Source organism: Oncorhynchus masou, chromosome 16 (assembly GCF_036934945.1).
Source record: "Oncorhynchus masou masou isolate Uvic2021 chromosome 16, UVic_Omas_1.1, whole genome shotgun sequence".
Lineage (NCBI taxonomy): Eukaryota > Metazoa > Chordata > Actinopteri > Salmoniformes > Salmonidae > Oncorhynchus > Oncorhynchus masou.
In genome coordinates, this window is record NC_088227.1 from 5,673,192 (window position 1) to 5,697,588 (window position 24,397).

The window sequence follows — 24,397 nt, forward strand, 5'->3', positions numbered from 1 at the left end:
TGAGGACGGCTCACCTCTCACAGTCCTGGGCGACTTTAACCTCCCCACGTCTACCTTTGACTCATTCCTCTCTGCCTCCTTCTTTCCACTCCTCTCCTCTTTTGACCTCACCCTCTCACCTTCCCCCTACTCACAAGGCAGGCAATACGCTCGACCTCATCTTTACTAGATGCTGTTCTTCCACTAACCTCACTGCAACTCCCCTCCAAGTCTCCGACCACTACCTTGTATCCTTTTCCCTCTCGCTCTCATCCAACACTTCCCACACTGCCCCTACTCGGATGGTATCGCGCCGTCCCAACCTTCGCTCTCTCTCCCCCGCTACTCTTTCCTCTTCCATCCTTTCATCTCTTCCCTCTGCTCATACCTTCTCCAACCTTTCTCCTGACTCTGCCTCCTCAACCCTCCTCTCTTCCCTTTCTGCATCCTTTGACTCTCTATGTCCCCTATCCTCCAGGCCGGCTCGGTCCTCCCCTCCCGCTCCGTGGCTCGATGACTCATTGCGAGCTCACAGAACAGAGCTCCGGGCAGCCGAGCGGAAATGGAGGAAAACTCGCCTCCCTGCGGACCTGGCATCCTTTCACTCCCTCCTCTCTACATTTTCCTCCTCTGTCTCTGCTGCTAAAGCCACTTTCTACCACTCTAAATTCCAAGCATCTGCCTCTAACCCTAGGAAGCTCTTTGCCACCTTCTCCTCCCTTCTGAATCCTCCTCCCCCTCCCCCCCTCCTCCCTCTCTGCAGATGACTTCGTCAACCATTTTGAAAAGAAGGTCGACGACATCAGATCCTCGTTTGCTAAGTCAAACGACACCGCTGGTTCTGCTCACACTGCCCTACCCTGTGCTCTGACCTCTTTCTCCCCTCTCTCTCCAGATGAAATCTCGCTTCTTGTGACGGCCGGCCGCCCAACAACCTGCCCGCTCGACCCTATCCCCTCCTCTCTCCTCCAGACCATTTCCGGGGACCTTCTCCCTTACCTCACCTCGCTCATCAACTCATCCCTGACCGCTGGCTACGTCCCTTCCGTCTTCAAGAGAGCGAGAGTTGCACCCCTTCTGAAGAAACCTACACTCGATCCCTCCGATGTCAACAACTACAGACCAGTATCCCTTCTTTCTTTTCTCTCCAAAACTCTTGAACGTGCCGTCCTTGGCCAGCTCTCCCTCTATCTCTCTCAGAATGACCTTCTTGATCCAAATCAGTCAGGTTTCAAGACTAGTCATTCAACTGAGACTGCTCTTCTCTGCATCACGGAGGCGCTCCGCACTGCTAAAGCTAACTCTCTCTCCTCTGCTCTCATCCTTCTAGACCTATCGGCTGCCTTCGATACTGTGAACCATCAGATCCTCCTCTCCACCCTCTCCGAGTTGGGCATCTCCGGCGCGGCCCACGCTTGGATTGCGTCCTACCTGACAGGTCGCTCCTACCAGGTGGCGTGGCGAGAATCTGTCTCCTCGCCACGCGCTCTCACCACTGGTGTCCCCCAGGGCTCTGTTCTAGGCCCTCTCCTATTCTCGCTATACACCAAGTCACTTGGCTCTGTCATAACCTCACATGGTCTCTCCTATCATTGCTATGCAGACGACACACAATTAATCTTCTCCTTTCCCCCTTCTGATGACCAGGTGGCGAATCGCATCTCTGCATGTCTGGCAGACATATCAGTGTGGATGACGGATCACCACCTCAAGCTGAACCTCGGCAAGACGGAGCTGCTCTTCCTCCCGGGGAAGGACTGCCCGTTCCATGACCTCGCCATCACGGTTGACAACTCCATTGTGTCCTCCTCCCAGAGCGCTAAGAACCTTGGCGTGATCCTGGACAACACCCTGTCGTTCTCAACCAACATCATGGCGGTGGCCCGTTCCTGTAGGTTCATGCTCTACAACATCCGCAGAGTACGACCCTGCCTCACACAGGAAGCGGCGCAGGTCCTAATCCAGGCACTTGTCATCTCCCGTCTGGATTACTGCAACTCGCTGTTGGCTGGGCTCCCTGCCTGTGCCATTAAACCCCTACAACTCATCCAGAACGCCGCAGCCCGTCTGGTGTTCAACCTTCCCAAGTTCTCTCACGTCACCCCGCTCCTCCGCTCTCTCCACTGGCTTCCAGTTGAAGCTCGCATCCGCTACAAGACCATGGTGCTTGCCTACGGAGCTGTGAGGGGAACGGCACCGCAGTACCTCCAGGCTCTGATCAGGCCCTACACCCAAGCAAGGGCACTGCGTTCATCCACCTCTGGCCTGCTCGCCTCCCTACCATTGAGGAAGTACAGTTCCCGCTCAGCCCAGTCAAAACTGTTCGCTGCTCTGGCCCCCCAATGGTGGAACAAACTCCCTCACGACGCCAGGACAGCGGAGTCAATCACCACCTTCCGGAGACACCTGAAACCCCACCTCTTCAAGGAATACCTAGGATAGGATAAGTAATCCTTCTCACCCCCCCCCTTAATGACTTAGATGCACTATTGTAAAGTGGCTGTTCCACTGGATGTCAGAAGGTGAATTCACCAATTTGTAAGTCGCTCTGGATAAGAGCGTCTGCTAAATGACTTAAATGTAAATGTAAATGTGTTTTTTTTTTGTTAGAGTCTATGGATTCTTCAATTACATTGAGCTGATTTCTGACATGCTGCTCCTTCTTTTTCCGTAGTGTGTTTCTGTATTGTTTTAGTGTTTTAGTGATTCACCATAGGCTCAGGTTTTCTGGGTCACAATGTTTTTGGTTTCATACAGGGGAGGGAATGCTGTTACCTCCACGTAGGTGTTTGTCCCCCTGTGTGCTGAGGGTGTTCAGTTCTGAGGTTTAGGTTGCAACGGACTAATACATGGCCCTGGGCCTGGAAATGATTGATTTCCCCCTCTAGGATGGAGAAGTCTCTGTTGAGATCATTTCCTTCAGAATTTCTAGCCATATGTAAAATGTTCCTGTTTTGAATAATTTTAAATAATAGTTTTAAATAATAGACTGAGTTACCATCCACAATAGACTGCTCTATACCACATTAGCATACCCCCTGAGTCCCTTCCCTGTTTCACACATGGTAGTTTGGTGGATGGGACTACCAGCTCTCTGTAACCTAGAGGGAAACCAGGATGACAATGTCTGTATTACCGATTTATTTGATGAAGTCCAGGTTCCTGCTCTTTAGACCAAAGCCAGATGACCTCAGGCCTTGGATATTCCAGGATGAGATAGTGAAGGCTTTGTGTTCCATAAAGTCTCCAATGTTGTTTGTCGTGTGGTTTGGACTCAGGCCAGTATGTGTGAGCAGAGCCTGCTGGGATAGCGTAAGACTCCCTCTCTCTCTCTCTCTCTCCCTCCCTCCAACACGTCATACTCAAACTTTGCTTAGAGCATCGTGAGGATCATTTCAGTGTGTAGGCTACTATTGTGTGTCCAGAGTTTTCCCAACTTTCCAGACCAACAAAGACGCCATTGGGAAACACATTTGGGAAAATAACTGAGGTGAAACACCACAGTGCCTGTGTGTGTGTATATGTGAGTGCGCATGTGTTCCTTTTGTCCAATTTCTAAAGCTTTTGAGGACAACACAATGGCTTCATAGAGAAATGAGAGCTCTCCCCTCACTGGAAAAAAACACAACACTTATTTGTCTATTAGATCAGAGACAAGGAGAGGGAGCTGGAACTGTGACAGGGGGATGGAACACACAACACATGGGTCTTTGACCAGAACCAGGGCCACCGGAGTAGCCGGTCTCTAAAATGACCATCCGATGGGCCCCGTGGAAACAAAAGGCCCTACACACAGCAGCGGGTCTACTGCACTTCATATGGAAGGACAAAACCCCACTTGGAGAGATAACGGCCATGTGTTTAATTTTCTTTAAGCAGCAAAGTGAATTCAAATGTAAACAATGTGCCTATTGAATCAATGTTGGACGTTGTTTAAAAAATAAAATAAAAGTCTTCACAGGGTCCCCCTTTTTGTGTCCCATAGCAACGGCAACCATGCCCTCTGACCTCTGACCCCGCACTATGATTGGGCGAGGTAAGAGAGACAAGATAAGCGCATGATGGGGATAAGATAAGATTGGTGGGCAGGTGGACAAGGTGCAAAACCCCGCTCTCTGTGCTCCAGCCATGTTTACCCAGTCGTCTGTTGATAGACCAAAGCCTCTATCCCTCCATCCACTGGCATGGAACTTTGTTCCCCTGATTTTCTTTCTTTTCATAATAGACCATCAAAGGCAACACAAAGCTAGTCAGTCATCTGTCGCTAGACTAGGGTAGCAACCCAAATGAAACCCTATTCCTTATATTGTGGACTACATCTTCTGGTCAAAAGTAGTGCACTACGTGGGGAATAGGGTGCTACTTCAGACACAGCCTAGGGCTGGCCAGACTGACTTCTTCTTGGCGCTCCACAATCAACCACTACTGTTAGATTAGCTTTGTACTCTACAGTGCATACCCCCTCAGCCAGTGTTGATCTGTTATTGTAGCGTGCTAATTAACCTTTAGTGGGTGATTATATAGACATATATATATACACAGTGCCTTGCGAAAGTATTCGGCCCCCTTGAACTTTGCGACCTTTTGCCACATTTCAGGCTTCAAGCATAAAGATATAAAACTGTATTTTTTTGTGAAGAATCAACAACAAGTGTGACACAATCATGAAGTGGAATGACATTTATTGGATATTTCAAACTTATTTAACAAATCAAAAAGTGAAAAATTGGGCGTGCAAAATTATTCAGCCCCTTTATTTTCAGTGCAGCAAACTCTCTCCAGAAGTTCAGTGAGGATCTCTGAATGATCCAATGTTGACCTAAATGACTAATGATGATAAATACAATCCACCTGTGTGTAATCAAGTCTCCGTATAAATGCACCTGCACTGTGATAGTCTCAGAGGTCCGTTAAAAGCGCAGAGAGCATCATGAAGAACAAGGAACACACCAGGCAGGTCCGAGATACTGTTGTGAAGAAGTTTAAAGCCGGATTTGGATACAAAAAGATTTCCCAAGCTTCAAACATCCCAAGGAGCACTGTGCAAGCGATAATATTGAAATGGAAGGAGTATCAGACCATTGCAAATCTACCAAGACCTGGCCGTCCCTCTAAACTTTCAGCTCATACAAGGAGAAGACTGATCAGAGATGCAGCCAAGAGGCCCATGATCACTCTGGATGAACTGCAGAGATCTACAGCTGAGGTGGGAGACTCTGTCCATACGACAACAATCAGTCGTATATAGCACAAATCTGGCCTTTATGGAAGAGTGGCAAGAAGAAAGCCATTTCTTAAAGATATCCATAAAAAGTGTTGTTTAAAGTTTGCCACAAGCCACCTGGGAGACACACCAAACATGTGGAAGAAGGTGCTCTGGTCAGATGAAACCAAAATTGAACTTTTTGGCAACAATGCAAAACGTTATGTTTGGCGTAAAAGCAACACAGCTCATCAACCAAAACACACCATCCCCACTGTCAAACATGGTGGTGGCAGCATCATGGTTTGGGCCTGCTTTTCTTCAGCAGGGACAGGGAAGATGGTTAAAATTGATGGGAAGATGGATGGAGCCAAACGCAGGACCATTCTAGAAGAAAACCTGGAGGAGTCTGCAAAAGACCTGAGACTGGGACGGAGATTTGTCTTCCAACAAGACAATGATCCAAAACATAAAGCAAAATCTACAATGGAATGGTTCAAAAATAAACATATTCAGGTGTTAGAATGGCCAAGTCAAAGTCCAGACCTGAATCCAATCGAGAATCTGTGGAAAGACAGTGGAATAAATGGAATATAGGGGATAAAACACCTTTTATCATGTAATCCACTTTGTTAAAAAAACACTCATCTGATCAAAGCTCTTACTGGAGCCAAACACCGATCCCATATAAAGTGTGATAAATTGAGAGCTGTAGAAAGTGCATTGTGTTGTGTGTGTGTGTGTGTGTGTGTGTGTGTGTTTGTGCCAACCGCTACTGGATAATATGAGTAAGCTAGTTTGTGTGGGAGCGGGACAGACGTCAGCTGACAAAAAAATGCTGACCACCTGGTATCAGCAAATCACCACGGCAACCGCCCACTCAGCCACCCACCAACGAGCGCCAAAACGCCTCCAGTGCCTTCCTCCATGTCTGATTCGCTGACGGGAGAGCTTGGGTAAAGTGCATCGCCGTAGAGCAACACTTAACTGAAATAAATGCAGCTCAATTCCATAGATAGTCGGACTCAATTTTGATATGCGGTATTAACATTTTTCACATGCTTTTCAACGTGACTTTCTTGCTGAAAAGTTGATGTTCCTGCTGAAAGGTCAGCTTTGTGGACAGTGATTTGCTAAAAAAAAATAACACACAAAACCAATGTGTGTGTGTGTGTGTCAGAGAGAAACAGGAATGGCGTTACCAATTGGATTCACTACCTTTTATGGGCAATGGTAGCCAGCCACACACACACACACACAACCCCCTCTCTGGTGAGAGTCACGGGGTCATACACTATATAGTATATACAAAACTATATGAACAACCCTTCAAATTAGTTGATTCGGCTATTTCAGCCACATATGTTGCTGACAGGTGTATAAAATCGAGCACACAGCCATGCAATCTCCATAGACAAACATTGGCAGTTACAATGGCCTTACTGAAGAGCTCAGTGACTTTCAGCGTGGCACCATCATAGGATGCCACCTTTCCAACAAGTCAGTTTGCCCTGCTAGAGCTGCACTAGTCAATCGTAAGTGCCGTTATTGTGAAGTGGAAACATCTAGGAGCAACAACGGCTCAGTCGAGAAGTGGTAGGCCACACAAGAACGGCTGAGTGCTGAAGCGGGTAGCGCATTAAAATCATCTGTCCTCAGTCGCAACACTCACTAGTGAGTTCCAACAGTGGCAAAGGTTTGGGGGAAGGTCCCGTTTCAGCATGACAACGCCCCCATGCACAAAGCGAAGTCCATACAGGTTTGTCGAGGTCGATGTGGAACAACTTTTTTTTTTTACCTTTATTTTACTAGGCAAGTCAGTTAAGAACAAATTCTTATTTTCAATGATGGCCTAGGAACAGTGGGTTGACTGCCTGTTCAGGGGCAGAACGGCAGATTTTGTACCTTGTCAGCTCGGGGATTTGAACTTGCAACCTTTCGGTTACTAACCACTAGGCTACACTGCCGCCCCATAACTTGACTCTTCTACGGCACAGCAAGCGATACTGATGCACCAAGTCTGGAGCCAACAGGACCCCTGAACAGCTTCTACCCCCCCAAGCCATAAGACTGATAAATAATTAGTCCAGGTAGCTATCGGTTAACTATTTAACTATCTGCATTGACCCTTTTTGCACTAACGTTTTTGACTCATCACATACACTGCTGCTACTGTTTATTATCTATCCTGTTTCCGAGTCACTTTATTCCTAGTTCTATGTACACTGCTGAAACTGTTTATTATCTAACCTGTTTCCGAGTCATTTCATTCCTAGTTATATGTACACATCTACCTCAATTACCTCGTACCCCTGCACATCAACTCTGTACTGCTACCCCGTTTATATAGCCAAGTTCTATTTACTCGTTGTGTATTTATTCCTTGTGTTATTATTATGTGTTTTACTTTACTATTATCTCTCTGTTGTCTTTCTCTCTGCATTGTTGGGGAAGGGCCCGTAGGTAAACATTTCACTGTCAGTCGACACTTGTTGTTTATTATGTGTTTTATTTATATTATCTCTATTGTCTTTCTCTCTGCATTGTTGGGGAAGGGCCCGTAGTTAAACATTTCACTGTCACACTGTTGTTTATTATGTGTTTTACTTTACTATTATATCTCTGTTGTCTTTCTCTCTGCATTGTTGGGGAAGGGCCCGTAGGTAAACATTTCACTGTCAGTCGACACTTGTTGTTTATTATGTGTTTTACTTTACTATTATATCTCTATTGTCTTTCTCTCTGCATTGTTGGGAAAGGGCTCTGTAAACATTTCACTGTCAGTATAGCCTGTTGTTTATTATGTGTTTTACTTTACTATTATATCTCTATTGTCTTTCTTTGTGCATTGTTGGGGAAGGGCCCGTTAAACATTTCACTGTCAGTATTATTTTTATGTGTTTTACTTTACTATTATATCTCTATTGTCTTTCTCTCTGCATTGTTGGGGAAGGGCCCGTAGGTAAACATTTCACTGTCAGTCGACACCTGTTGTTTATTATGTGTTTTACTTTACTATTATATCTCTGTTGTCTTTCTCTCTGCATTGTTGGGGAAGGGCCCGTAGGTAAACATTTCACTGTCAGTCGACACTTGTTGTTTACCAAGCATGTGACGAACAAAATTAGATTAGACTACATACTAAGTAGGAGAAGTAGTAGGCTAGCGTGCAAATTGGAACCAGTGGAGGTGGGAGGAGCTATAGGACAGGCTCATTGTAAGGGCTGAAACGGAGCTAATGGAACAGAGTCAAACATGTGGTTTCCATGTGTGTGATGTTTACATTTGAGTCATTTAGCAGGCGCTCTTATCCAGAGCTTTTCCAACTGGTACCCTGTGATGTGTTTGATGCCGCTCCATCCCAGACGAGTCCTCCTATAGCTCCTCCCACTGCCCTCCCCTGACTGGAACAGAGACTTCGAGCCCACAGGACGGTGGTTAAAAGTAGTGCCCGATATGAGGAAGAGTCATTTCAGACAGAGGTTAGGATTCTTCTACTTCTCATACAGCTCAAATGAGACACATACACATGGTGAGCAGATGTTAATGCGAGTGTAGCGAAATGCTTGTGACCTCGCCTTCTGGATGGTAGTGGTGTGAACAGGCAGTGGCTCTGGTGGTTGTTGTCCTTGATGATCTTTTTGCCTTTCCTGTGACATCGGGTGGTGTAGGTGTCCTGGAGGGCAGGTAGTTTGCCCCCGGTGATGCGTTGTGCAGACCTCACTACCCTCTGGAGAGCCTTACGGTTGTGGGCGGAGCAGTTGCCGTAGCAGGCGGTGATACAGCCCGACAGGATGCTCTCGATTGTGCATCTGTAAATGTTTGTGAGTGTTTTTGGTGACAAGCTGAATTTCTTCAGTCTCCTGAGGTTGAAGAGGCGCTGCGCCTTCTTCACGATGCTGTCTGTGTGAGTGGACCAATTCAGTTTGTCTGTGATGTGTACGCCGAGGAACTTAAAACTCTCCACCCTCTCCACTACTGTCCCGTCGATGTGGATAGGGGGCTGCTCCCTCTGCTGTTTCCTGAAGTCCACAATCATCTCCTTCGTTATGTTGACATTGACTGTGAGGTTATTTTCCTGGCACCACACTCGGAGAGCCCTCACCTCCTCCCTGTAGGCCGTCTCGTCGTTGCAGTGTCGTCTGCAAAGCTCAACAGGCATCAGAGACCATCTAACCACTAGAGACCTGTGGTTAGTCCTCTAGATGTATGTGTGTGTGTGTGTTTAAACTGTAGTTGGTATTTTAATAGGATCCCCATTAGCTACTCTTCCTGGGGTCACAAAACATGAAAAATGGCATAACACAGAACATTCACAGACAAGAACAGCTCAAGGACAGAACTACATGTATCTATAACAGACAGGATGCAGAACATTCACAGACAAGAACAGCTCAAGGACAGAACTACATGTATCTATAACAGACAGGATGCAGAACATTCACAGACAAGAACAGCTCAAGGACAGAACTACATGTATCTATAACAGACAGGATGCAGAACATTCACAGACAAGAACAGCTCAAGGACAGAACTACATGTATCTATAACAGACAGGATGCAGAACATTCACAGACAAGAACAGCTCAAGGACAGAACTACATGTATCTATAACAGACAGGATGCAGAACATTCACAGACAAGAACAGCTCAAGGACAGAACTACATGTATCTATAACAGACAGGATGCAGAACATTCACAGACAAGAACAGCTCAAGGACAGAACTACATGTATCTATAACAGACAGGATGCAGAACATTCACAGACAAGAACAGCTCAAAGACAGAACTACATGACAGACAGGATGCAGAACATTCACAGACAAGAACAGCTCAAGGACAGAACTACATGTATCTATAACAGACAGGATGCAGAACATTCACAGACAAGAACAGCTCAAGGACAGAACTACATGTATCTATAACAGACAGGATGCAGAACATTCACAGACAAGAACAGCTCAAGGACAGAACTACATGTATCTATAACAGACAGGATGCAGAACATTCACAGACAAGAACAGCTCAAGGACAGAACTACATGTATCTATAACAGACAGGATGCAGAACATTCACAGACAAGAACAGCTCAAGGACAGAACTACATGTATCTATAACAGACAGGATGCAGAACATTCACAGACAAGAACAGCTCAAGGACAGAACTACATGTATCTATAACAGACAGGATGCAGAACATTCACAGACAAGAACAGCTCAAGGACAGAACTACATGTATCTATAACAGACAGGATGCAGAACATTCACAGACAAGAACAGCTCAAGGACAGAACTACATGTATCTATAACAGACAGGATGCAGAACATTCACAGACAAGAACAGCTTATCAAGGACAGAACTACTCTATAACAGACAGGATGCAGAACATTCACAGACAAGAACAGCTCAAGGACAGAACTACATGTATCTATAACAGACAGGATGCAGAACATTCACAGACAAGAACAGCTCAAGGACAGAACTACATGTATCTATAACAGACAGGATGCAGAACATTCACAGACAAGAACAGCTCAAGGACAGAACTACATGTATCTATAACAGACAGGATGCAGAACAGCTTAGCATCAGAGGCAGACAAGAACAGCTCAAGGACAGAACTACATGTATCTATAACAGACAGGATGCAGAACATTCACAGACAAGAACAGCTCAAGGACAGAACTACATGTATCTATAACAGACAAATGCAGAACATTCCCCGGCAGACAAGAACAGCTCAAGGACAGAACTACATGTATCTATAACAGACAGGATGCAGAACATTCACAGACAAGAACAGCTCAAGGACAGAACTACATGTATCTATAACAGACAGGATGCAGAACATTCACAGACAAGAAACAGCTCAAGGACAGAACTATGCAGTATCTATAACAGACAGGATGCAGAACATTCACAGACAAGAACAGCTCAATGGACAGAACTACATGTATCTATAACAGACAGGATGCAGAACATTCACAGACAAGAACAGCTCAAGGACAGAACTACATGTATCTATAACAGACAGGATGCAGAACATTCACAAGAACAAGACACTACATGTATCTCAACAGGATTCAGAACATTGACAACAAGAACAGCTCATACATATCTATACAGACAGGATGCAGAACATTCACAGACAAGAACAGCTCAAGGACAGAACTACATGTATCTATAACAGACAGGATGCAGAACATTCACAGACAAGAACAGCTCAAGGACAGAACTACATGTATCTATAACAGACAGGATGCAGAACATTCACAGACAAGAACAGCTCAAGGACAGAACTACATGTATCTATAACAGACAGGATGCAGAGGCAGACCTCCAGTGCTGCCTAGCTGGCCTGCAGCTGAAAACACACACACACACACACACACACAGCCCTCCTCCTCAGGTTTTAAAACCCCACGGACTTATCAAGATAAAGTCTCCCTCTATAAACTTCCCAACTTCCAATAGACTTCCTCTCACTGCGCTCTAGCGTAATGGATATCCCCAAATGGCCCTCTGAATGCCAGAACAAGTCTGTGGACGAGTGCAAGTTAGTTGTAGGTTTCTACAGGTGATTGGTTACAGGAAATGGATTAATTGCAGCACTTAAGTGGTTGAGATGAGATCAGATAGAGAAGAGAGGAGAGGAGGCCTGGGTTGAGGACTGGGGACAGGAGCATGCTACAGGCTGGAGGCTAGCATCAGAGGCCAGGACACAGTGAACTAGATAAAGTGGTTACACTGGCGTTAGGTATACTGAAGAAAGGGTTCAACACAACATGGTTGCTTCACACACATACACACACACACACACACACACACACACACAAACACACACACACAAAGCTGGCACTTAGTCTCTGGTGTGTTTGTGTCAATGAACAAACAAATTGTGGAAACAGACGGTCCCCGGCAGGGCGGGCTTGATGGACAGGGTTCAGTCGTCAGGGCAACAGTTTGTTTCTTCCAGGATGTGGGTGTGTGTTTATTGCTCTAATTTCTCTGAGGAGCTCTGGAGGGCTTCCTTTGAAGCTAGAAGTAGATGAGGTCTGGCGTGTGCCGTGCTGTTAAGGGCTTTAGTACCAATTTGCACACACACATATCAGGAAACCCTGTGATGTGTGCAGGAGGCCATGCAGGAAATGTTTGGCCCCAGAGAGGAAGGAAGTGGTGGTGAGATAAAAAGAGTAGCCATCTGGGAATGGAAGTTCTGAGACAGTAGGGCTGAGGGGTCTGGGTCACTGAGACCCCACAGCCAACACTGACCCCAAGTCTATAAATTATGTCCCGTAATCTACAGGAATATACTGCAACACAATAGCCTGCAGCAGTCCAACATAAACACTTTGTAAGGCCTCAATACAGTGTATTCAGACCCATTGACTTTTTCCACATTTTGTTACATTACAGCCTTATTCTAAAATTGATTAAAATTGTTTCCCCCCCATCAATCCACATACAATACCCCATAATGACAAAAACAGGAAAATGTCCTAAAAACCTGAAATATGACATTTACATAAGTATTCAGACCCTTTACTCAGTACTTTGTTGAAGCACCTTTGGCAGCGATTACAGCATCGATTGAGTCTTCTTGGGTATGACGCTGACAGGCTTGGCACACCTATATTTTGGGAGTTTCTCCCATTCTTCTCTGCGGATCCTCTCCAGCCCTGTCAGGTTGGATGGGGAGCATTGCAGCACAGCTATTTTCAGGTCTCTTCAGAGATGTTAGATTGGGTTCAAGTCCGGGCTCTGGCTGGGCCACTCAAGGACATTCAGAGATTTGTTTCAAAGCCACTCCTGTGTTGTCTTGGCTGTGTGCTTAGTGTCATTGTCCAGTTGGAAGGTGAACCTTCGCCCCAGTCTGAGGTCCTGAGCAGGTTTTCATCAAGGATCTCTCTGTACTTTGCTCCGTTCATCTTTGCCTCTATCCTTACTAGTCTCCCAGTATGTACCGCTGAAAAACATCCCCACAAAGTGATGCTGCCACCACCTTGCTTCACCGTGGGGATGGTTCCAGGTTTATTCCAGACGGACGCTTGGCATTCAGGCCAAAGAGTTCAATCTTGGTTTCATCAGACCAGAGAAGGGTCTGAGAGTGTTTAGGTTGTATTTATTTATTTTATTTAACTAGGCAATTTAGTTAAGAACAAATTCTTATTTACAATGACGGCCTACCAAAAGGCAAAAGGTTTCCTACGGGGACGGGGGGCTGGGATTAAAATATATAAATATCGGACAAAACACACATCACGACAGGAGAGACAACACTACATAAACAGAGACCTAAGACAACAACATAGCAAGGCAGCAACACAACATGACAACAACATGGTAGCAACACAACATGGTAGCAGCACAAAACATGGTACGAACATTATTGGACATTATAACAGCACAAAGGGCAAGAAGGTAGAAACAATAATACATCACGCAAAGCAGTCGCAACTGTCAGTAAGAGTGTCCATGATTGAGTCTTTGAATGAAGAGATGGAGATACCACTGTCCAGGTTGAGCGTTTTTGCAGCTTGTTCTAGTCGCTAGCTGCAAGCGAACTGAAAAGAGGATCAACCCAGGGATATGTGTGCTTTGGGGTCCATTAACAGAATGTGACTGGCAGAACGGGTGTTGTATGTGGAGGATAAGGGCTGCAGTAGATATCTCAGATAGGGGGAGTGAGGCCTAAGAGGCTTTTATGAATAAGCATCAACCAGTGGGTCTTGCGACGTGTATACAGAGATGACCAGTTTACATAAGATTATAGAGCGCAGTGATGTGTCCTATGAGGAGCATTGGTGGCAAATCTGATGGCCGAATGGTAAAGAAAATCTAGCCGCTCGAGAACACCCTTACCTGCCGATCTATAAATTATGTCTTGTAATCTAGCATGGGTAGGATGGTCATCTGAATCAGGGTTAGTTTGGCAGCTGGGGTGAAAGAGGAGTGATTACGATAGAGGAAACCAAGTCTAGATTTAACTTTAGCCTGCAGCTTTGATATGTGCTGACAGAAGGACGGTCCATACTCCCAAGTACTTGTATGGGGTGACTACCTAAAGCTCTAAACCCTCAGAGGTAGTAATCACACCTGTGGGGAGAGGGGCATTCTTCTTACCAAACCACATGACCTTTGTTTTGGATTTGTTCAGAACAAGGTTAAGGGCAGAGAAACTTGTTGGACAGAAAGAAAGCTTTGTTGTAGAGCATTTAACACAAAATCCGGGGGGGGCCAGCTGAGTATAAGACTATCAACTGCATATAAATAGACGAGAGAGCTTCCTACTGCCTGAGCTATGTTGTTGATGTAAATTGAGATGGGGCCTAGGACTGAGCCTTGGGGTACTCCCTTGATGACAGGCAGTGGCTGAGACAACAGATTTTCTGACTTTATACACTGCACTCTTTGACAGAGGTAGTTAGTAAACCAGGCCAAAGACCCCTCAGAGGCACCAATATTCACAGCCCACAATAATGGAATGGTCTACCATATCAAAAGCTTTGGCCAAGTCAATAAAAATAGCAGCACAAGATTGCTTAGAATCAAGGGCAATGGTGATATCATTGAGGACCTTTAAGGTTGCAGTGACACATCCATAACCTGAGGGAAACCATATTGCATACCAGAGAGAATACTATAGACATCAGGAAAGCCAGTCAGTTGATTATTGACACGTTTTTCCATCACTTTTAATAAACAGGGCAAAATAGAAATAGGCCTATAACAGTTAGGATCAGATTCTCCCCCTTTAAATAAAGGAAAAACCGTGGCTGCCTTCCAAGCAAAGGGTACCTCCCCAGAGAAGGGAGACAGGTTAAAAAGGTCAGAGATAGGCTTGGCGTTGATAGGGGCAGCAACCTTAAAGAAGAAATGGTCTAAACCATCTGACCCAGATGGTTTTTGGTGTCAAGCTTCAGGAACTCCTTTAGCACCTGGACTCAGTGACTGCCTGCAGGGAGCAACTTTGTCGCTGGGCAGAGGAAAGCAGGGAGAAGCATCGGGGATAGTCGCATTAGAAGGGTTGGGAGATGAGGAAATGTTGGAAGAGCAGGGAGGCATGGCTGAGTCAAATAGGAATCCTGACTTAAGGGACATGGGCAGCTGTGAGGAGGAGGGTTTATTCTCCAGGTCTTTAACCGTTTTCCAGAACTTCTTGGGGTTAGACCCACAGAGAGAGAACTGCTCCTTAAAGTAACTAACTCTGGCCTTCTGAGTGCACTTATTTATAATTTGCCTGAACGAAAGCCAGTCAGCCTCAGTATGTGTGTGCCGAACCTTTCGTCAAATGCAATTCTTGAAGTGGCGTAACTGCAAGATCACAGTCAAACCAGGGGCTGAACCTGTTTTTAATTCTCATTTGCTTTATGGGGGTGTGCTTATTAACCTCTGAAAATCTAAAAACCATTGTCTCCTTATATGGCTGATTCTATATTTTACAGAGGCCAGTTCATGAAGGAAGGCTTGGTCATTTTTTTTAGCGTTTGACAAATCAAGGTGTCTGCAGCATTGTGAACGTAGGCTGTAGTGATTATATCATTGGAAAACACCAGATTGATACCATCAGGATTATTTTTAACATCAAGGAGTCCGCCTTTTCTGGGTGTTTGGAGTCAAACCTTGTGGGATTGGTAATAATCTGCTGCAAGTATTTTTCCATTGCTTTAGGACTTGGTCAGTCGGTTTAAGCATGTCCCAGTTTAGGTCACCTAGCAGGACACATTCAGACTTATATCAATGAAGCCAGGTATATGTGAAAATAACACCTTGAGGATTGATTCCAAACAAGAGGTATTTGAAAGTTTAATGCTTAAAACCTGCCAATCAAATTGTTTCGGGACAGACTTGGTGGAGACAACCGATCACTGAAGGGTGATCCTTGGTAAAGATTTCCACTCCCCCACCTTTTGGAAGATCTGTCTTGCTGGAAAAGGTTGCAGCCCGAAAGGTTAACATCAGTATTCAAACACTCTTCCTTAATTAACCACATCTCAGTAATGACCAACACATCTGGATTGGAGCTGTGAACCCACACATTCAATTGATCCATTTTAGGTAATAAGCTTCTAATGTTAACGTGTAGAAAACCCAGGTTTTTACGAGAACAGAATTCAGTGAAGCAGATATCAGAGCACAAGTCAGAATTGGGTCTAGCAACAGTAGATGGGCCAGGGTGTACATGCACATTTCCAGATATCATCAGCAGTAATAGAATCAAGGCACGGCAGAGGACAGGGAGAGCTCTGCAGTGCTGATTTATGATATCTGAATGTGCATCCGATGGCAACAAGATCATATTGTACACCAATTTCAACAGGTAACATGAATACAAAGCCGGCGAGAGTTGGTGGAATGGGATGGGAGTGTAACCAATAGAACGTCAGAGTCCCGAGTGTGAGAACAAACAGTCTGTCCCACGGTTGGGTAAAGAAAGTTTGTAGTCAACAAAGCATGCCGGAGTGATGAGGCAAATAGCAAAATACACAACAACATTTTAAAAATATATAACGACTTGGGGTTAGCCATTATAAGATCAGAGTCTATCACCCCAACAGTGTCTGTGTGCTGGAGGTGAGGAGTGTGGTGGGGGTACCTGTACCAGACAGGGGGAGACAACTTGATTGTACAGACTCAGTGAGCATAGCCTTGCTATTGAGAAAGGCCACCGTAGGCAGACATGGCTCTCAAGAGAAGACAGTCTATGTGCACACTGCCCACAATTTGAGGTGGAGACTGAGCTGCACTTCCTAACCTCCTGTCCAACGTATGACCATATTAGAGACACATATTTCCCTCAGATTACATAGATCAACAAAGAATTAGAAAACAAACACAATTTGGATAAACTCCCATATTTACTGGGTGAAATTCCAGTGTGCCATCACAGCAGCACGATTTGTGACCTGTTGCCACAAGAAAAGGGCAACCAGTGAAGAACAAACACCATTGTAAATACAACCCATATTTATGCTTATTTATTTTCCCTTGTGTACTTTAACAATTTGTACATTGTTACAACACATACACAATGACATTTGTAATGTCTTTATTCTTTTGAAACTTCTGTATGTGAAATGTTTACTGTTAATTTTTATTATTTTATTTCACTTTTGTATATTATCTACCTCACTTGCTTTGGCAATGTTAACACATGTTTCCCAAGCCAATAAAGCCCCTTGAATTGAATTGAGGGCAGACGGTGAACAGATCGCCAGGTGGAATCCAAGCAGCAGGCAACGGGAGTAGGTGTCCCACTTGGGAGAAGCTTTTATTTCTGGAGGCAGACTTCGAGGAGCAAATGCCAGTGGATGAGTAGCCTACCAAATGTCGGGCTCCAAGGCTTCGACACCTCTCGCTTCACACGTCAGTGCTAATTGAAGTTGTATCGCTTTGTCCTATCTAGCTTGGTAGCCTTAGCGTTCAGTCCTTATAAAGTCAAAATATATCATTGTAATGTGTTTTTCTTCATGGCTTTTGAAAATAAAAAACAGCTTCAGATTAAGCATGACTCACTCAGTTCCAGGATGGATGGTATTTTCAGGTTATTGTTTGTTTGCTGTATAGTTTGGGAATAACAATCCTTGGGTTTAGCATTCCAGGTAATGCCAGGTAATTGCATCCAAAATCAATTTGTAGGTTTGGAGTTTTGATTTGGTGTGAAGGTTGTGTTGTTTAGGGTAGCATACTGTATACTGTATGTCCCTGCTAAAAAATATCTATGTTTGTCTCACTCTAAATGTATGTATTTAAAAAAACATGCTGACCAATGTGGGAGCTCATCTGCTCATGACCTTTCCCTCTCTAATTTACCCAAGGTGTCTTTTGGGAAAGTCCAAGCGGTCAGGTGCATTTCACTGAGGAGTGGCTTCCGTCTGGCCACTCTACCATAAAGGCCTGATTGGTGGAGTGCTGCAGAGATGGTTGTCCATCTGGAAGGGTCTCCCATCTCCACAGAGGAACTCTGGAGCTCTGTCAGAGTGACCATTTTGGCCACCTCCCTGACCAAGGCCCTTCCCCCCTGATTGCTCAGTTTGGCCGGGCGTCCAGCTCTAGAAAGAGTCTTGGTGGTTCCAAACTTCTTCCATTTAAGGATGATGAAGGCCACTGTGTTTATGAGGACCTTCAATGCTGCAGAAATGTTTTGGTACCCTTCATCTGTGCCTCAACACAGTCCTGTCTCTGAGCTCTACAGACAATTCCTCAACCTCATGGCTTGGTATTTGCTCTGACATGCACATTCAACTGTGGGACCTTATATAGACAGGTGTGTGCCTTTCCAAATCATGTCCAATCAGTTGAATGTACCACAGGTAGACTCCACTCAAGTTGTAGAAACATCTCAACGATGATCAATGAAAACAGGATGCAGCTGAGATCAATTTCAAGTCTCACAGCAAAGGGTCTGAATACTTATGTAAATGAGATATTTCAAAACATTTCTAAAAATATCATTGTCATTTGTCATTATGGGGTATTGTGCGTAGATTGTTTGTAGATTTCTGAGGATTTAAAAAAATATATAATCCATTTTAGAATAAGGCTGTAGCGTAATAAAATGTGGAAAAAGTCAAGGGGTCTAAATGCTTTCCGAAGGCACTGTAGATGCTTCACAAATCATTGATTGGGCTGGAAGCGCAAGACGGAACGGACAAACTAGCGTGCAGAGTGGTGCTAAACTACCACCTGTGGATGCTAGAATGCACAGAGGAAAATGCACCACTACAAGATCAACTTCACAGTATCAAACCATAGAAGTACATATTAGAATGAATGACACGTCATAAATCCACCTAAAAGGAAGGGATTCCCAAACCTTCCGTAACAAAGCCATCAACGACAGAGAGATGAACGTGGAGAAGAGTCCCTTAATAAAGTTGGTCCTGGGGCTCTGTTCACAAACACAAACAGACCCCACAGAGCCCCAGGACAGCAACACAATTAGACCGAACAAAATCATGACAAAACAAAAAGATAATCACTTGAAACATTGGAAAGAATTAACAAAATGTGAAAATGGAAACCTATATTCTAACTTTTAAGCTGCTATAGAGTCCTACATGGGTCAATGTAATGAAAGTGAAAGTGCCTCTAGTATATCGCCGGCCTAATCAGGCTAACGCAACACCCGTTCACAAATAAACAGGGATTTCCTCCTGTGGGACTTGGGTTCAAATTATGCTTGACAGTGGAGTGAGTGAGTGAGTGAGTGAGTGAGGAGTTGGCTATTCCTTGGATGTTGACTACGCACATTCATATGGAGGACAGTATAAGCCACTGAAACAGTACAAAGCGACTGACCCCATGCTATAAGCCACTTTGAGACAGTACAAAGCGATTGACCCCATGCTATAAGCCACATTGAGACAGTACAAAGTGATTGACCCCATGCTATAAGCCACTTTGAGACAGTACAAAGCGATTGACCCCATGCTATAAGCCACTTTGAGACACATGTTGCCTACGTGACACACACATACGTATGCAAAAACACAATCCCCCCACACACACACTCATACATCATACATATTACCAGCCGTGAAAGAGAATACTTCAAAATTACCACGACCTAAAGCTTCAAGCTCCTGGTGACTTCATGTCTACTAAAGCTAGAATGATTTCCTCATGTCCCCCTGCCCTACACCCTTTAGTTTCCTTGGCCCCCGATTCCCCCTACCTCGCCCCTTCCTGACACTCACACTCCACATCACTGGAAGTGTGTGTGTCTGTGTGTGTGTGGCCCCCTCCTCACACCCTTCACATCTATGAAACTGTCCAACAGCACACTCTGGTTATCAAATACAGATAAGGAGGGTCAGACAGAGATTGAGCCTAAATGTCTCCAACAACATGAAGAAGACCAACAAGAGTCTCAAATCTGAGTTCCACTGTTGCTGTTATGATAGGCACTGGACAGCTATTGGAGACCATTCAAACAGGATTCGGGGCAGAGTTTGATCACCATTAAGGGGTTGTGTATAAGTGTGTGGGTGAGGTGGGCTAAGAAATTGTGTGTGTGTTTGTTGACATGTCCGGTCTGAGAGGCTCCAGACCCTGGTACTGATATATTGATTCCCTGGATCAGCAGGTGTCTGGACAACGTGTGTGTGTTTTGTTTCAGTTTTCTTGCACTCACAATCTTGCACTGGCTCTATGCACACTCACTGGACCCTACCCTCACACATACTACACGGACACTCCAATGCACACCTAATGCACACAGACTCCACATGCTCACCAACACACACATGCATATTGACATCACACACACTTTCACACTCTTCACATACAGTGCTGCTACTCTGTTAATGATCTATCCGGATTGCCTAGTCACTTTTACCCCCATAATTACCTCATACCCCTGCACACTGACCCCTTCTATACAGCCATGTTACTATTATTGTTTGACTATTTCCTTGTTGGGAAAGTAAGCAGTCTACACCTGTTGTATTCGACGTATGTGACAAATAACATTTGATTTTTGTGTGTTAATGAATTACAGTGTGACAGCTCAGGATTAGTTTGTGTGTGCTAATGAATTACAGTGTGACAGCTCAGGATTAGAGTGTGTGTGTTAATGAATTACAGTGTGACAGCTCAGGATTAGAGTGTGTGTGTTAATGAATTACAGTGTGACAGCTCAGGATTAGAGTGTGTGTGTTAATGAATTACAGTGTGACAGCTCAGGATTAGAGTGTGTGTGTTAATGAATTACAGTGTGACAGCTCAGGATTAGAGTGTGTTAATGAATTACAGTGTGACAGCTCAGGATTAGAGTGTGTGTGTTAATGAATTACAGTGTGACAGCTCAGAATTAGAGTGTGTGTGTTAATGAATTACAGTGTGACAGCTCAGGATTAGAGTGTGTGTGTTAATGAATTACAGTGTGACAGCTCAGGATTAGAGTGTGTGTGTTAATGAATTACAGTGTGACAGCTCAGGATTAGAGTGTGTGTGTTAATGAATTACAGTGTGACAGCTCAGGATTAGAGTGTGTTAATGAATTACAGTGTGACAGCTCAGGATTAGAGTGTGTGTGTTAATGAATTACAGTGTGACAGCTCAGGATTAGAGTGTGTGTGTTAATGAATTACAGTGTGACAGCTCAGGATTAGAGTGTGTGTGTTAATGAATTACAGTGTGACAGCTCAGGATTAGAGTTGTGTGTGCTAATGAATTACAGTGTGACAGCTCAGGATTAGAGTGTGTGTGTTAATGAATTACAGTGTGACAGCTCAGGATTAGAGTGTGTTAATGAATTACAGTGTGACAGCTCAGGATTAGAGTGTGTGTGTTAATGAATTACAGTGTGACAGCTCAGGATTAGAGTGTGTGTGTTAATGAATTACAGTGTGACAGCTCAGGATTAGAGTGTGTTAATGAATTACAGTGTGACAGCTCAGGATTAGAGTGTGTGTGTTAATGAATTACAGTGTGACAGCTCAGGATTAGAGTGTGTGTGTTAATGAATTACAGTGTGACAGCTCAGGATTAGAGTGTGTGTGTTAATGAATTACAGTGTGACAGCTCAGGATTAGAGTGTGTGTGTTAATGAATTACAGTGTGACAGCTCAGGATTAGAGTGTGTGTGTAAATGAATTACAGTGTGACAGCTCAGGATTAGAGTGTGTGTGTAAATGAATTACAGTGTGACAGCTCAGGATTAGAGTGTGTGTGTTAATGAATTACAGTGTGACAGCTCAGGATTAGAGTGTGTGTGTTAATGAATTACAGTGTGACAGCTCAGGATTAGAGTGTGTGTGCTAATGAATTACAGTGTGACAGCTCAGAATTAGTTTGTGTGTGCTAATGAATTACAGTGTGACAGCTCAGGATTAGAGTGTGTGTGTAAATGAATTACAGTGTGACAGCTCAGGATTAGAGTGTGTAATGAATTACAGTGATTAGAGTGTGTGTTAATGAATTACAGTGTGACAGCTCAGGATTAGAGTGTGTGTGTTAATGAATTACAGTGTGACAGCTCAGGATTAGAGTGTGTTGTTAATGAATTACAGTGTGACAGCTCAGGATTAGAGTGTGTGTGTTAATGAATTACAGTGTGACAGCTCAGGATTAGAGTGTGTGTGTTAATGAATTACAGTGTGACAGCTCAGGATTAGAGTGTGTGTGCTAATGAATTACAGTGTGACAGCTCAGGATTAGAGTGTGTGTGTGTTAATGAATTACAGTGTGACAGCTCAGGATTAGAGTGTGTGTTAATGAATTACAGTGTGACAGCTCAGGATTAGAGTGTGTGTGTAATGAATTACAGTGTGACAGCTCAGGATTAGAGTGTGTGTTAATGAATTACAGTGTGACAGCTCAGGATTAGAGTGTGTGTGTAATGAATTACAGTGTGACAGCTCAGGATTAGAGTGTGTGTGTTAATGAATTACAGTGTGACAGCTCAGGATTAGAGTGTGTGTGTTAATGAATTACAGTGTGACAGCTCAGGATTAGAGTGTGTGTGTAAATGAATTACAGTGTGACAGCTCAGGATTAGAGTGTGTTAATGAATTACAGTGTGACAGCTCAGGATTAGAGTGTGTGTGTAATGAATTACAGTGTGACAGCTCAGGATTAGAGTGTGTGTGTTAATGAATTACAGTGTGACAGCTCAGGATTAGAGTGTGTGTGTTAATGAATTACAGTGTGACAGCTCAGGATTAGAGTGTGTGTAATGAATTACAGTGTGACAGCTCAGGATTAGAGTGTGTTAATGAATTACAGTGTGACAGCTCAGGATTAGAGTGTGACAGTGTTAATGAATTACAGTGTGACAGCTCAGGATTAGAGTGTGTGTGTTAATGAATTACAGTGTGACAGCTCAGGATTAGAGTGTGTGTAATGAATTACAGTGTGACAGCTCAGGATTAGAGTGTGTGTGTTAATGAATTACAGTGTGACAGCTCAGGATTAGAGTGTGTTAATGAATTACAGTGTGACAGCTCAGGATTAGAGTGTGTGTGTTAATGAATTACAGTGTGACAGCTCAGGATTAGAGTGTGTGTGTTAATGAATTACAGTGTGACAGCTCAGGATTAGAGTGTGTGTGTTAATGAATTACAGTGTGACAGCTCAGGATTAGAGTGTGTGTGTTAATGAATTACAGTGTGACAGCTCAGGATTAGAGTGTGTGTGTTAATGAATTACAGTGTGACAGCTCAGGATTAGAGTGTGTGTGTTAATGAATTACAGTGTGACAGCTCAGGATTAGAGTGTGTGTGTTAATGAATTACAGTGTGACAGCTCAGGATTAGAGTGTGTGTGTTAATGAATTACAGTGTGACAGCTCAGGATTAGAGTGTGTGTGTTAATGAATTACAGTGTGACAGCTCAGGATTAGAGTGTGTGTGTTAATGAATTACAGTGTGACAGCTCAGGATTAGAGTGTGTGTGTTAATGAATTACAGTGTGACAGCTCAGGATTAGAGTGTGTGTGTTAATGAATTACAGTGTGACAGCTCAGGATTAGAGTGTGTGTGTAATGAATTACAGTGTGACAGCTCAGGATTAGAGTGTGTGTGTAAATGAATTACAGTGTGACAGCTCAGGATTAGAGTGTGTGTGTTAATGAATTACAGTGTGACAGCTCAGGATTAGAGTGTGTGTGTTAATGAATTACAGTGTGACAGCTCAGGATTAGAGTGTGTAATGAATTACAGTGTGACAGCTCAGGATTAGAGTTAATGAATTACAGTGTGACAGCTCAGGATTAGAGTGTGTGTTTTAATGAATTACAGTGTGACAGCTCAGGATTAGAGTGTGTGTGTTAATGAATTACAGTGTGACAGCTCAGGATTAGAGTGTGTGTGTTAATGAATTACAGTGTGACAGCTCAGGATTAGAGTGTGTGTTAATCAATTACAGTGTGACAGCTCAGGATTAGAGTGTGTGTGTAATGAATTACAGTGTGACAGCTCAGGATTAGAGTGTGTGTGTGTGTGTGTAATGTGTGACAGTTCAGGATTAGAGTGTGTGTGTTAATGAATTACAGTGTGACAGCTCAGGATTAGAGTGTGTGTGTAAATGAATTACAGTGTGACAGCTCAGGATTAGAGTGTGCTAATGAATTACAGTGTGACAGCTCAGGATTAGAGTGTGTGTGTAAATGAATTACAGTGTGACAGCTCAGGATTAGAGTGTGTGTGTTAATGAATTACAGTGTGACAGCTCAGGATTAGAGTGTGTGTGTTAATGAATTACAGTGTGA

The 24,397-nt window shown here is 44.1% G+C and overlaps 1 protein-coding gene across 1 annotated transcript in view; it reads right to left on the reverse strand.

Annotated features, from left to right (window-relative positions):
* The window catches only part of LOC135557372 (protein eva-1 homolog A-like), a 225,349-nt gene that overhangs the window by 100,575 nt on the left and 100,377 nt on the right, over nt 1–24,397 (reverse strand). The gene's annotated exons all lie outside the window — the stretch shown is intronic.